Below are 12702 nucleotides of genomic sequence, written 5' to 3' on the forward strand. Positions count from 1 at the left end.
TAGTAGAGACAGGGTTTCATCATGTTGGCCAGGATGGTCTCGATCTCTTGACCTTGTGATCCGCCAGCCTCAGCCTCCCAAAGTGCTGGGATTAGAGGCGTGAGCTACCGCACTGGCCCAAAGTATACATTCTAAATAAGTGAATTGAATGGTATATAAATATATCTCAACAAAGATGTTACAAAACATGAATGAATGACATTTACCTTGTAGATGTAAACAGAAAAACAACCAAAATGCACACAAATGTTTACAGTGGCTTTATTCAGCAAAAACTGGAAACAACCCAAACATTCTTCAAAAATGAATAGAAAAACAAACTCTTTCCCATCCAGACAACCGAGCACTGCTCAACATTGAAAAGGAATAAACCTGGCCGGGTGCGGTGGCTCATACCTGTAATCCCAGCACTTTGGGAGGCCAGGGCAGGAGGATTGCTTGAGGCCAGGAGTTCGAGTCCAGCTTGAGCAACACAGTGAGACCCCCCCGCATCTCCACCAAAAAAAAAAAAAAAAATTACCTGGACGTGGTAGGTATCATGCTTGTGATCCCAGCTACTTGGGAGGCTGAGATGGGAGGATTGCTTGAGCCCAAGGCATTGAGGCTGCAGTAAGCCAAGATCGAGCTACTGCACTCCAGCTTGGTCAACAGAGCAAATCCTATCTCAAAATAAATAAATAAGGGTGGGCACAGTGGCTCGCGTCTGTAATCCCCGCACTTTGGGAGGCTGAGGTGCGTGGATCACCTAAGGTCAGGAGTTTGAGACCAGCCTGGCCAACATGTGAAACCCCGTCTCTACTAAATATAAAAAATTAGCCGATATGGTGACGCCTGCCTGTAATCCCAGCTACTTGGGAGGCTGAGGCAGGAGAATTGCTTGAACCCTGGAGGCGGAGGTTGCAGTAAGCCAAGATTGCACTATTGCACTCCAGCCTAGGTGACAGAGCGAAGCTCCATATCGGGAAAAATAAAATAAAATAAAATAAGATAAAATAAATACATACATACATACATACATACATACATATATAAATAAATTTCATGCACGTACTTGTGAGGATAGAACTGGTTTTTCTGATGTCTTAGGATCACACCGCACGTGGTTCTGTAGCTTGCTATCAGTGCATCTTGGAGGTGATTCTGTGTACAGTCTGTGTGGAATCTCATTATGTGGGTGCACCATATGTTACTTAACCAGGCCTGTGCGGCTCCTCCTAATGAAGCTGAAAGAATGTCTTTGTCCACGCGTGTTTTCACATACATGTGGAGGCTAAGTACCTGGAAATGAATCTCTGGGCTGAAGGGTACGTGTTCTGTAACAGGTCATTTGATAGGTTCAACCCAATCGCTCTCCAAACGGGCTGTGCTGATTTTTACTCTCCAGTAGCATAGGAGGAGCCCCCCTGTTTCCGTGTAGCTTTGCTACTGTGTGATCTCACTATTTTTATTTTATTGTGCCTGGTTACCAATGAGGTTGAACATTACTAGCCATTCATATTCCTCTTCTGTGTTGGTACAAACCTTTTGACCATTTTCCTCCTGTGCTGTTTGTCATTTTCTTGTTTACTTGTAGTAGCTCTTTATTTATTGTGGATCCACAGTCTGTCTTACATGTCACAAACATTCCCCCAAGGCTGCTTTTGTCTTTTGACTTTGTATGTGGTATGTTTTTTCAGGAAGAAGGGTTTAGTGTTTTGCTTTCTGTTAGTCTTTCTTCATTGTATATTATGGCCTTTGGGAAGGTTTATCCAGGACAAAATGTTTATAAAAATAGAGCAGGCAGTTTATAAAAGAAATGGATGAAGGGAGAGACTAACGTCAGCGCTTCCCTCTTCCCCACTGCATCCTATAGAACGGGGCTTTAAGGAGCTATTTCAACTGTTCTTCTCCCTCCCATATTAAATAAAAAGAGAGGTTTAGTAGATAAGAAAACAGGTCTGTGTGTGTGTGTGTTGGGACTGTGTGGACGACAGGGCAGTAGGGAGAGGTAAAAATGAAAGCCATCTGCCAAGGAACCTCAACTCCCCAGCCTCTGACTCAGTAACTCTCCACTCAGTAACTGAAGGAAACTGCTGGAAATGGGGAGGAAGCTGTTAATGCCTGGAGCTGGCCACCAGGGCATCGGGCACCTTCCTGGATACCCGGGGGTGTGGGTGTTCACAGCCACTGAAGCACAAACCCCATGGCCTGGACACTCAGTGTCCTCAGGAAGTCCTTGGTATTTAATTGCCTGGGGAAATGCGTCTGTTTCCATGTGCGAAATGGGGGATTCACAGCAAAGGCATTTGTGTGTCTCACTGCATGGAAACTGCATTTCATGTCTGAATTTTATGTCAAGAGAAAAGCTTAAAAGTACAGAACTCAGCTGGGTGCGATGGCTCACACCTGTAATCCCAGCACCTTGGGAGGCCAGGTCAGGCAGATCATGAGGTCAGGAGTTCGGGGCCAGTCTGGAAAATATGGTGAAACCGCATCTCTACTAAAAATACAAAAAAATTAGCCAGGCATGGTGGCACACACCTGTAGTCCCAGCTACTCAGGAGGCTGAGGCAGGAGAATTGCTTGAACCCAGGAGGCAGAGGTTGCAGTGAGCCGAGATCGCGCCACTGCACTCCAGCCTGGGTGACAGAGCGAGACTCCTCTCAAAAAAAAAAAAAAAAAAAAGGCCGGGCGCGGTGGCTTAAACCTGTAATCCCAGCACTTTGGGAGGCCGAGACGAGTGGATCACAAGGTCAGGAGATCGAGACCATCCTGGCTAACATGGTGAAACCCTGTCTCTACTAAAAAATACAAAAAACTAGCTGGGCAAGGTGGCGGGCGCCTGTAGTCCCAGCTACTCGGGAGGCTGAGGCTGGAGAATGGCGTAAACCCGGGAGGCGGAGCTTGCATTGAGCTGAGATCTGGCCACTGCACTCCATCCTGGGCGACAGAGCAAGACTCTGTCTCAAAAAAAAAAAAAAAAAAAAAAGAAACCCAGCATTGACACATGCTGCAGCATGAGTGAAATTTGAAGATGTGATGCTCAGTGAAAGAAACCAGACACAAGAGGCTATCTAGCATAGGATTCCATTCACATGAACTGTACAGCACAGAGACAGACCGTAGATTAATGGTTGCCTGAGGCTGGGGAAGAGAGCAGGGAATGTTTGCTTAATGTTTGTGGAGTTTCATTTTTGGGTGATAAAAATGTTCTGGGCTGGGTATAGTGGCTCATGTCTAATCCCAGCTTTGGGAGGCTGAGGCAGGAGGATCATTTGAGCCGAGGAGTTTGAGACCAGCGTGAGTAAAATAGCAAGGCCCTGTCTCTCTGAAATAAATAAATAAATAAAAATTAAATTAAATTAGCCAAGCACGGTGGTTCCTGCCTGTAGTCCCAGCTACTTGGGAGGCTGAGGTGGGAGGATCATTTGAGTCCAAGAGTTGGAGGTGAGACTGCAGTGAGCTGTGATCACACCACTGCACTCTAGCCTGGGAGACAGCGAGACCCTATCTCAAAAAATAAATAAATAAATAAATAAATAAATAAAAAGGATCGGGCGAGGGGAGGGAACTTTGAGGACAGGTCAACAGGTGCAGCAAACCACCATGGCACACATATACCTATGTGACAAACCTGCACATTCTGTACGTGTATCCTGCATCCTGCTTTTTTTTTTTTTTTTTTTTTTTTTTTTTTTTTTTTTTTGAGACAGAGTCTCGTGCTGTCGCCCAGGCTGGAGTGCAGTGGTGCGATCTCGGCTCACTGCAAGCTCCACCTCCCGGGTTCACGCCATTGTCCTGCCTCAGCTTCCTGAGTAGCTGGGACTACAGGTGCCTGCCACCACGCCGGGTTGATTTTTTTGTATTTTTAGTAGAGACGGGGTTTCACCACGTTAGCCACGATGGGCTTGATCTCCTGACCTCGCGATCCGCCCGCCTCGGCCTCCCAAAGTGCTGGGATTACAGGCGTGAGCCACCGCGCCTGGCAAACTTTTTTTGTTTTGTTTTGTTTTGAAAGGTCTCACTCTTGTTCTCCAAGCTTGAGATCACGCAATGGCGTGGTCTCAGCTCACTGCAACCTCCTCCACCTCCTGGGTTCAAACGATTCTCCTACCTCTGCCTCCCAAGTAGCTGGGATTAAGGCATCTGCCACCAGGCCGGCTAATTTTTGTATTTTTTAGTAGAAATGGGGTTTCACTATGTTGCCCCGGCTGGTCTCAACCTCCTGGGCTCAAATCATCTGCTCACCTCAGCCTCCCAAAGTGCTGGGATTACAGGTGTAAGCCACTGAGCCCAGCCTCAAGGAAGCTTCTGAACTGTTAGGGGGAGCTCCTGCTCTAGGCCCAGCAGCTTCCAAGGCTTTTAAAGGCATAATCCCATTTAATCTTTGGATTAAAGGCATAATCCCATTTAATCTTGTAATGATGCTGTGAAGTGGCACTGCAATTCTGAGTATTATCTCCTCTTTGCAGATAAGGAAGATCATTTGCCCAAGGACACACAATGGGCAGATGAGACCAGAACCCAGATTTCTAGAGTGCTAGACTCTGTGTCTTCCCATTCACTTTATTTTTATTTTATTTTATTTTATTATTATTTTTTGAGGCGGAGTCTTGCTCTGTCGCCCAGGCTGGAGTGCAGTGGCGTGATCTCGGCTCACTGCAAGCTCCATCTCCCGGGTTCACGCCATTCTCCTCCCTAAGCCTCCTGAGTAGCTGGGACTACAGGTGCTCGCCAACATGCCTGGCTAATTTTTTTCTTTTTTTTTTTTTTAATTTTTTCGTATTTTTAGTAGAGACAGGGTTTCACTGTGGTCTCGATCTCCTGACCTCATGATCCACCCGCCTTGGCCTCCCAAAGTGCTGGGATTACAGGTGTGAGCCACTGCGCCCGGCCTATTTTATTTTATTTTATTTTATTTTATTTTATTTTATTTTATTTTATTTTATTTTTTGAGAGAGAGTCTCACTCGGTTGCCCAGGCTGGAGTGCAGTGGCACGATCTCAGCTCACTGCAACATCTGCCTCCCAGGTTCAAGCAATTCTCGTGCCTCAGCCTCCCCGTAGCTGGGATTACAGGCGTGTGCCACTACGCCTGGCTAATTTTTGTATTTTTGAGGCCAGGCTGGTCTCAAACTGCTGGTCTCAAGTGATCCACCTGCCTTGGCCTCCCAAAATCCTGGGATTACAGATGTGAGCCACCACACCTGACCCCCATTTACTTTAAGGGGCACAGATGTTTAAGAGAGATCTGTCTCTAAAAGGTAAGAAAAACACTGGGCATGGAGGCTCATGCCTGTAATCCCAGCACTTTTGGAGATGGAAGCAGGAGGGATTATAGGTGTGAGCCACCGCGCCTGGTGAGGGGAGGGAACTTTGAGGACAAAGTGCCTGTAGTCCCAGCTACTCGGAGGCTTGAGCCAGGAGGTCAAGACTAGCCTGGCAACACACCAAGATCCAGTCTCTACAATTTTTTAAAAAATAATAATTAAAAAAATAGAAAAAGAAGCAGGAAATAATTTCAGGAAATGGACTGAGATTTATCTTTTCTCTTTTCTTTTTTGTTTTTTTGAGATGAAATCTTATTCTGTTACCCAGTGTGGAGTACAGTAGCAAGATCTCCGCTCACTGTAACCTCCGCCTCCTGCGTTCAAGTGATTCTCCTGCCTCAGTCACCCGAGTAGCTGGGATTACAGGTGTGTGCCACCATGCCCAGCTAATTTTTGTATTTTTAGTAGAGACGGGGTTTTGCCATGTTGGCCAGCCTGGTCTCAAACTCCTGACTTCAGGAGATTTATCTATTTTAGGCAATTCTGATTAATATCTACCCCTTCCCCTCACAAAAAGTCTTTCTACATTTAAGCTGATTTCCAAGTTTACGTAATGTTATGTGTTGAATTGTGTCCCACTTAAAAAAAAAGATATGTTAGGCTGGGCATGGTGGTTCACACCTGCAATCCCAGCACTTTGGGAGGCCAAGGCGGGCAGATCACCTGAGGTCGGGAGTTAGAGACCAGCCTGGCCAATATGGTGACACCCATCTCTACTAAAAATACAAAAATTAGCCAGGCATGGTGGCGTGCGCCTGTAATCCCAGCTACTCAGGAGGCTGAGGCAGGAGAATCACTTGAGCCTGGGAGGCAGAGGTTGCAGTGAGCCGAGATCACACCACTGAACTCCAGCCTGGGTGACAGAGTGAGATCCCATCTCAAAATAAAAATGTAGGAGAAATCTGGACACAGACAGGCATGGACAGAGAGAAGACAAAGTGAAGAGACACAGGGAGAAGGTGGCTACAAGCCAAAGAAGCAGCCAGGAACAGATTCTCCCTCACAGCCCCAGAAGGAACAAACCCTGCCGACACCTTGTTTTGGACGTCTAGCCTCCAGAACTGTGAGACAATAAGCTTCTGTTGTTTAATCAATCCAGTGTGGTACTTGTTTATAGCAGTCCTTGAAAACTAATATATGTAGGAAAATGAAGCTCTGAGAAAAGGCAAAATAATTTTGAAGACAAACATGAGAGAAGCTTGCCCAACCAGAAATCCAGCTCATTATTCAGCCTTAGCAAAGAGGAAAGCATGGCATTTACATAAGGTTAGACAAAGCATACTATCCCATTGGGGATTAAGAAAAAAAATAGAATAAAGATTAGATAAGCACATTAACAGAAAAAAAAAAACCCAGAGGGCTAGGTGCAGCTACTTGGGAGGCTGAGGCAGGAGGATCACTGGAGGCCAGGAGATAGAGGCTACAGTGAGCTGTGATTACACCACTGCACTCTAGCCTGGGCGATGGAGCAAGGCTCGGTCTCAATAAATTTTATTTTATTTATTTATTTATTTATTTATTTATTTATTTATTTTTGGAGACAGAGTCTCACTTTGTTGTCCAAGCTGGAGTGCAGTGGCACAATCTTGGCTCACTGCAACCTCCGCCTCCTGGTTCAAGTGATTCTCTCGCCTCACCCTCCCAAGTAGCTGGGATTACAGGTGCACAGCACCACGCTGGGCTAAGTTTTTGTTATTTTTAGTAAAAATGAGGTTTCACCATGTTGGCCAGGCTGGTCACGATTTTTTTTTTTCTTTTTTTTTGAGACACAGCTTCACTTGCCCAGGTTGGAGTGCAATGGTGTGATCTTGGCTCACTGCAACCTCTGCCTCCTGAGTTCAAGCAATTCTCATGCCTCGGCCTCCTCAGTAGCTGGCATTACAGGCACACACCACTACACCCAGCTAATTTTTGTATTTTTAGTAGAGACGGGGTTTCACCATGTTGGTCAGGCTGGTCTTGAACTCCTGACTGCAAGTGATCTGCCCACTTTGGCTTCCCAAAGTGCTGGGATTACGAGTGTGAGCCACTGCGGCCAGTCATAAGTTTTTTTTATTATAAAATATTTGGGCTATTTTGTTTTGTTTTGTTTTTTTTGAGATGGGGCCTTGCTCTCACTCAGGATGGAGTGCAGTGGTGCAATCTCAGCTCACTGTAGCCTCCGCCTCCCGGGCTCAAGTGACCTTCCTGTTACGGGATCTTTGGGGTGTAGATTTTCTTCCCATAAACCTCTGTAGCTGCAGTGCCTTTCCCCAAGTTCTTGTCCTGTGTCCAGGAAGAATGAGGTATGCAGACAAGTAAAGGGTGAGGAAGAGGAAGAGGAGCTTTATTTAGTCTTAGAACAGCTCAGAGGAGACCGACGGTGGGTAGCTCCTCTCAGTAGGCAGGTCACCCCATCGAGTGTTCGGCTCTCAGCAGAGACGAGTCCCTGGAGGGGGTGGCTCCTCTCTGCAGGCAGGTCATTTAGGCGTCTCTGCAGGTCTCTGAAGCTCTCAGCAGAGAATGTAGCTCCTCTGTGCAGCTGGTCATCCCGTTGTCCCTCTGTCCTCTGTCCTCTGCCCTCTGTCCTCTGCCCTCTGCCCTCTGCCCTGCACTGGTGGAGCTTGGGGCTTTTATGGACCTCATAGAGGAGGAAGTATGTGCTGGTTGGTCCATGGGCCGCCATGGGTGGGCCCCGAGGAGGCACAAGTCCCCCCTCTTGTCTGTGGGATTGGCAGCCTGGCCCTCAACCTTCAGGCCGTCCCTGGCAAGAAGGTGGGGCCTTACCAGGGACCCCCCACTCCCAACTTCTGCCCAGGAATCTGTCTGCCTCCCGCTGCCATTCATGGCCCCAGGACGGGACCCCAACCCCGATCCCAGATCAGAGCTGGTGCTGGGAGAGAAGAGAGGCCAGGCAGCAGGAGCACACACCCGGGAGCCTACAGAGATTGGGGGAGCCTTCCCGGCCCCTGAGAGTGTAGGCTACAGAGAGGCCCAAGTCCTGAGCCTCGGAGGGCGGCCAGAACTGCATCCGGGGAGCTCCTGCCTTGCCAACTTGGAAGGGGCGGGGCTCCCACTTGTCTCTGGCTCCTGCCCACTCTGTGGAGCAGGAGGCCCAGGTTGGCAGCCATGGGTGGCCCGCTGCAGCTGCACCCGGGAGGGCAGACCCTGTCTACTCCTGGACCCCGCAAGAGCACAGTCAATCCACAGTGGCGGTTTGGGCGGCTACAGTGGCACCTGGGGAACTCCCGCCACAGCTCAGAAGGGGCAGAGCTTCCACCGGTTCCATGGAGTGTGTAGCCCCAGCCGCACCTCCCTGCTGCAGCCGGCATAATGACAGCAGCCACTGCCATCACCCCTGCCTCAGTCTCACTAGTAGCTGGGACTACAGCATGCACCACCACGCTAGGCTGATTTTTAAAATTTTTAGCAGAGACAGGGGTCTCCCTATGTTTCTGAGGCTGGTCTCAAACTACTGAGCTCCAGCTCAGCCTCCTGCCTCAGCCTCCCAAAGTGCTGGAATTACAGGTGTGAGCCACTGCGCCCGGCCTAAAATACTTGTTTTGGTTTTTCTTTTTGTTTGTGAGACAGTCTTCCTCTTCTGCACAAGCAGCAGGAAATTGGATCTCTACCTCACAGCATACTCAGAAGAGTTGAAATATAACCTATTTGTAGTTATCAGCGACTGGGTGAAGACACACCTGGCTGGAGGGTGTGGGAGCCTCATTAAACCTGAGTGAGAATGAATTCGAGGCGGAAATGGGAGAGATGATTTATTTGCCAGCTGGGGAAGGAAGAGGCAGGCCCAGCCCAGAGGGAGAACGAGAGGCGGAAGATGACATTGGCTGCGTGCCCGATACCTGCCTGAAGTTAACCAGGGTCAGCCCGACCTTTCCTCCCCCAGGATGTCTCCAACTCGGCTGACAACATCCGCTTTAATTAACATAGCACAGTAGTACACTTCGTGTGTGCAGTTACACCCTTAGGGCCGTGAGTAGCCTAATTTCCTTGAGCGGCAGAGAAACCATCGTCTGTTCAAGCATGCCGTCTAGAAACTTAGAAAGGGCTCATAACTCCTCTCTGCTTTCTTTTTTTTTTTTTTTTTTTTTGAGACGGAGTCTTGCTCTGTAGCCCGGGCTGGAGTGCAGTGGCCGGATCTCAGCTCACTGCAAGCTCCGCCTCCCGGGTTCACGCCATTCTCCTGCCTCAGCCTCCCCAGTAGCTGGGACTACAGGCGCCCGCCACCTCGCCCGGCTAGTTTTTTGTATTTTTAGTAGAGACGGGGTTTTACCGTGTTAGCCAGGATGGTCTCGATCTCCTGACCTCGTGATCCGCCCGTCTCGGCCTCCCTAAGTGCTGGGATTACAGGCTTGAGCCACCGCGCCCGGCTCCTCTCTGCTTTCACACCCCACATCCCATCCAGTGGGAAATCCTGTTGACCTTCAAAAGGCGCCCAAAGTCAGACCCCCAAAGGCCGGGCGCCATGGCTCTCACCTGTAATCCCAGTACTTTAGGAGGCCAAGGCAAGACAGGTGGATCATCTGAGGTCAGGAGTTCAATATCAGCCTGGCCAACATGGTGAAACCCTGTCTCTACTAAAAAATACAAAATTAGCCGGGCATGGTGGCACATGCCTGTAATCCCAGCTACTCGGGAGGCTGAGATAGGAGAATCGCTTGAACCCAGGAGATGGAGGCTGCAGTGAGTCGTGATCGCACCATTACACTCCAGCCTGGGCAAGACACAGTGAGACTGCACCCCAACAAAAACAAAAACAAAGTCTGACCCCCCACAGCTACTCTAGTCACGATCTCTCTCACCTAGACAATTACAGTCACCTCCTCACTGCTTCTGGCCTTGTCCCCAACAGAAAGGTCCCCATACAGCAGCAGAATCCTTTGACAGAAGTGACGTGATGTCACTCCCCTCCTCAAATCCCTCCTGCGGTTCCTGCCACACTCACTAAAAGACGTCTTCACCACAACTCACAAGCTCCCTGTTCCCTGTCTGACCTCATCTTCCACCCGCTCTTCCTCTATTCCATGCACACTGTGACTGGGTTTTGTTTTTTGTTTCTTTTTTTTGAGACAAAGTCTTGCTCTTGTCCCCCAGGGTGGAGTGCAGTGGTGTGATCTCGGCTCACTGCAACCTCTGCCTCCTGGGTTCAAATGAGTCTCCTGCCTCAGCCTCTCGAATCTGGGGTTACAGGCACCCACCACTAAAATCGGCTAATTTTTTTTGTATTTTAGTAGAGATGGGTTTCTCCATGTTGGCCAGGCTGGTCTCGAACTCCTGACCTCAGATGATCCGCCTGTCTCAGCCTCCCACAGTGCTGGGATTACAAGGGTGAGCCACCGTGCCCAGCCAAGGGTATTGGTTTCTTATTGCTCCTGTAACAAATGACCATATACTTAGTGGCTCCATAGGAGACAGATTTATTTATTACCTTACTGCTCTGGAGGTTTCCTTTTTTTTTTTTTTTTCCCTACAGGATCTGGCTCTGTGGTGCAGGCTGGAGTGCAGTGGCCTGATCATGGCTCAATGCAACCTCAGCCTCCTGGGTTCAAGCAGTTCTCCTGTCTCAGCCTCCCGAGTAGCTGAGACTACAGGTGTGTGCCACCATGCCCTGCTAATTTTTAAAAATTTTTTGTAGAGACTCTTCATATGTTGCCCAGGCTGGTCTCCAACTCCTGGGCTCAAATGATCCTCCTGCCTCGGCCTCCCAAAGTGCTGGGATTACAAGTGTGAGCCACCACGCCCGGCTGAGTATTGCAATTCTATATGAGATTTGGGTTAGGACACACACCCAAATCATATCGCGGGGATTGGCCATGTTTCCCAGGCTGGTCTCAAACTCCTGGGCTCAAGGCATCCTCCCACTTCAGCCTCTCAAAATGCTGGGATTACAGGCATGAGCCACTGTGCCCGGCTGAACTATACTCTTTCTTTCTTTTTTTTTCTTTTTTTTTTTGAGAAAGAGTCTCAGTCTGTCACCCAGGTTGGAGTACAACAGTGCGATCTCAACTCACTGCAAACTCCGCCTCCCTGTTTTAAGTGATTCTCATGCCTTGGTCTCCCAAGTAGCTGGGATTACAGGTGTGTGCCACCACGCCCAGCTAATTTTTTGTATTTTTTTTTTAAGTGGACATGAGGTCTCGCTATGTTGGCCAGGCTTGTCTCAAACGCCTGGCCTCAAGTGATTTGAAAGCCTCCGCCTCCCAAAATGCTGGGATTAGAGGCATGAGCCACTGCGTCCAGACTTATACTCTCTTTGTTTTTTGTTTTTTTTTTCTGTCACCTAGGCTGGAGTGGAGTGGTGTGATCTCTACCCACAGCAACCTCTGCCTCCTGGGTTCAAGTGATTCTCGTGCCTCAGAGTAGCTGGGGCTACAGGCACACACCACCACGAGCAGCTAATTTTTGTATTTTTAGTTGAGAGGGGGTTTCGCCATGATGGCCAGGCTAGTCTGGAACTCCTGGCCTCAAGTGATCCGCCCGCCTCAGCCTCTCAGAGTGCCTTATACCTCCCTCCCTTCCTCCTTCCCTCTGTCCCTCCCTCCCTTCCTTCCTTCCTTCCTTTTCTTTTTTTTGAGAGGGAGTCTCACTCTTGTAGCCCAGGCTGGAGTGCAATGGTGCGATCTCCGCTCACTGCAACCTCTGCCTTCCAGGTTCAAGCAATTCTCCTGCCTCAGCCTCCTGAGTTGCTGGGACTACAGGTGCCTGCCACCATGCCTGGCTATTTTGCATTTTTTTTTAGTAGAGACAGGGTTTCACCGTGTTAGCCAGGATGGTCTCGATCTCCTGACCTCGTGATCCACCCGCCTTGGCCTCCCAAAGTGCTGGGATTACAGGTGTGAGCCACCGCGCCTGGCCACCTCACACTCTTTCTCAAGACCTCTCCTCCTCTTGAGCCTGGGGATGGTTCCCCTCTTGCCTACTCAGCAACAACAATCCAGCTACTTTCCCCTCTTGCTTCTCTTCTAGAATCTAGAAATCCAGATCATTCCCATCAGCACGTGAACCTGCTGTTTGAGCTTCCCTGCTCTTCTGACCTTTCTATCAAAAGAATTGACTCTTAGCTGGGCGTGGTGGCTCATTCCTATAATCTCAGCACTCTGAGGCTGAAGTGGGAGGATCACTTGAGCTCAGCAGTTCGAGGCTGGATTGAGCTACAGCTGTGCCTCCACTCCAGCCTGGGTGACATAGTGAGATCCTGTTTCTACAAAACATTTTTTTCTTTTTTGAGACAGAGTCTCGTGATGTCACCCGGGCTGGAGTGCAGTGGCGCGATCTTGGCTCACTGCAGCCTCCTCCTCCCAGGTAAAAGCAATTCTTCTGCCTCAGCCTCCTGAGTAGCTGAGACTCCAGGTGCCCGCCACCACACCAGGCTAATTATTGTATTTTTAGTAGAGACG

This window comes from Chlorocebus sabaeus, chromosome 6, assembly GCF_047675955.1.
Source record: "Chlorocebus sabaeus isolate Y175 chromosome 6, mChlSab1.0.hap1, whole genome shotgun sequence".
In the NCBI taxonomy this organism is placed as follows: domain Eukaryota; kingdom Metazoa; phylum Chordata; class Mammalia; order Primates; family Cercopithecidae; genus Chlorocebus; species Chlorocebus sabaeus.